Source organism: Octodon degus, unplaced genomic scaffold, assembly GCF_000260255.1.
Source record: "Octodon degus isolate 3935 unplaced genomic scaffold, OctDeg1.0 scaffold00098, whole genome shotgun sequence".
In the NCBI taxonomy this organism is placed as follows: Eukaryota; Metazoa; Chordata; class Mammalia; order Rodentia; family Octodontidae; genus Octodon; species Octodon degus.
The window spans coordinates 3612732-3615520 of record NW_004524674.1 but is presented as its reverse complement, the minus strand read 5'-3'; the positions used below and the strand labels follow the sequence as shown (position 1 = coordinate 3615520).

The following is a 2789-nucleotide window of genomic DNA, read 5'->3' as shown; positions in this document are numbered from 1 at the left end:
GAGCAGGTCTCCACACTTCTAGATGATCAGCCTGTTCCTATGAGGTCGGTGTGTACCAGACTCACAGAACTCAGCAAAGGGAGCAACCGGCCAAGAGAGAAGCGGAAGAGCGGCGTCCGCGGGTCGCGGGAAGGTGAAGCGATTCCCGACTCGGCCAGCCCGCAGAAACGCTTCGGGAGCGACACCAGCGCGCAGAGCGGCAGCTCACGGGCGGAAGTGCATCCCCCGAGCCGTTCTAGGAACCCCGGAGGACTCAGCTCGTCAGTAATCCGGGGCGCAAGTGAGTATTGCCCGGCGTACAGAGGTAGCCTAGGAAGCCGGCGGGGAGGCGATGGTGAGACGAGGCTTGGGTCTGTCAGAGAACGCGCGGAGAGCAACGCGGGAACAGACCGGGAGGCTCGGCTGGGGCCACCTGTTCATCCAGCGAGTGCGGCTCGCGCTGATTGGCTGGAGAGCCGCCCGGGTACCGGAAGTGGCTGAAGCCCGTCGCCCGTGACACCAGACAACAGCTAGGGTTCTGTGAGACGGCGGAGCGGCGCCGGCGCCCGAGCGGAGCGAGCGTGGGGCTGTAGCGGCGAGCGGTGAGGTCTCGATCTGTCATGGCCGGGAGGAGGACGGCACTGGGCTCCCCATTCCCCAGCTTGTGAGAGGAGCAGGAGCCCTAGGTCTAGGCCGGGTTCTTACGCGGGCTTGCTGTGTGACCTTGGACTTTTTGACTACACCCGGGCCTCTGTTTCCCCACTTGCACACCGAGAGGTGGGGCCTGGACACTTCCAGGGATTGTCTCGGTTCTGGTTCAGTGCCTGTCAGCCGCAGGAACCTGAGAAGCAGGGTCCAACGCGGGGACCCATGGGAGCTGTGCGTTTTCCATCCTCAAGTACACCGCTCGGATGAGATGGGGGGGCAAAAACTAAGGACCCCGTAGCAGATTGTACCCTGTACTGGCAAACATAAGATTGTTTATAAAGCTTAGTTATGGAAAGGAAAGTGGATACCAGAAGCAACACAGAGAAGGACAATATTGCCTTAAATATACGGATTGGGAGAAGGGACTTTACAAATAGTTATGTGTCAGCCACTGTCCTTGGCACTTTAGGTACAAAGATGAAAGAAATCTGTAGTTAGCCCTTAAAAGTAGATAAGATTCTTATACAAATTCACTGAACAAACATTCACCGAGTACTGTATGTGTAATGTGCTAACTAGTGGGAAAGCCAAGATGAATAGAAGGTCATTCTTGCTTATAGTCTAGAGAAGAAAATACACATGAAAGTAAGAATGCATTGGGGTAACTGCCACAAGATGAAGAGGTATCTGTCCTAGGGATTGGTGGTCAGGAAGAAAATAGAGGGGAATGGCCATGCTTCAGCTGAGTCCTTGAGATGTTTAAGTGCATAGGGTGAGCAATAATACCAGGTCATGGGTATAATTTGTTCTCAAAGGCAAAGCAACCTCAAAAAATAAGAAGTGTTTGAATGTGGAGGGGGCATTGATCATAACTGCAGCTTTCAGCTGTTTTAGAAGTATGTGGTGAAGGAGGTGGGGAAGGAAAACATCTGATCACATGGGTCATACAAACTGTATTAGACGTTTTTGTTCAGGAGGCTTTGGGGAGCACTAAACAGGAAATGACATGAAAATTATAGTACAAAAAAGGAGGTGAGAAGATGGTCACTGAAATCCTGATTCAGGAGGCCAAGAGAAAACCTCCTTCTTGTGTATGTTACTGAAGATTTTGGGAAGGAGGTGATCCTTGTACTGAACATCTAGTATTTGGTGACTTTGCCTTTCAGAAGACAGAACATTTGTATCAGTTAATATTATTGTTTGTAAGTTACAAAATCTAATTAAAGGTAGGTTAAAATATGCAAGCGTATAAATTCTCACCTGTGCATGGTGGCACACACCTGTCACCTCATTATTCAGAAGGCTGAGTTAAGAGAATTGCTTTGAATTAGAAGCCAACTTTGGCTACATAGTTAAAGGCCTGCTAAACTTCATAGTTAGACCTTGTCGTGTTTTTTTGGTTGTTATTGTTGTTTTTTGTTTTTTGGGTTTTTTTTAGATAAGGTCTTGCTTTGTAGTTCAGGTTGGCCTCAAACATGAAGCAATCTTTCTGTTTCAGCCTCCTGAGTTCTGATATTACAGGTGTGTGGCAACACACCCAGCTGAGACCCTCTTTTTTTTTTTTTTTCTTTATACTAGGACTCAAACCCAGGACCTTGTACTTGCCAGGCAGGCAATATGCCACTGAGCTATATCCCCAGCCCCTGACCCTGACTATTAAAAAAGGAATGAAACACAAATTATCTTAGATTAGAAGTCAAGAGGTATAGCAGTTTCAGGACAATCCAGTAGGTTTGGCTACATTTCCAATTTTTTTTTTTTTTGGTACTGGGGATTGAACTTGGGACCTTGTGCTTATCAGGCAGGCGCTTATGCTAGTGAGCTACATCCCCAGCTTCCCTTAATATCAGGTGCTTAAGTCTGGTAAACTATCTCACCAGCCCCCCTTAATATTTTTTTAAGCTCTACCTGCCTTTATCCCCAGGCTGATGATGGTAGCAGCATGTCCAGCCAACAGTAGAAGTCTCTTCTTGTGGTTCACAAAATGGCAGAAACTATTCCTAGACTTCCTTAAAATATTGATCTGGGGGTGGGGGGGACCTACCCCTTAGCTCAGTTCTTTAAGTGGCTGCTTCAACATAGCAGTCAGGCTCAGGTTGCTGTGTTTCGATCCCTACAACTCAAGCCAGCCAAACCTGCCCTGAAGGCATTTGGAGAAAAAA

At 48.2% G+C, this 2789-nt stretch overlaps 1 protein-coding gene across 2 annotated transcripts in view; it reads left to right on the top strand.

Annotated features, from left to right (window-relative positions):
* Positions 1-491: 491 nt before the first annotated feature.
* Positions 492-2789, top strand: part of Zfp3 (ZFP3 zinc finger protein) — a 17643-nt gene continuing 15345 nt past the window's right edge. Inside the window, exon 1 of one of the 2 annotated variants that reach the window (XM_023723392.1) lies at positions 492-581. The gene's annotated coding sequence lies outside the window, so the exon portion shown is untranslated. The other variant, XM_023723393.1, reaches the window with a different exon arrangement.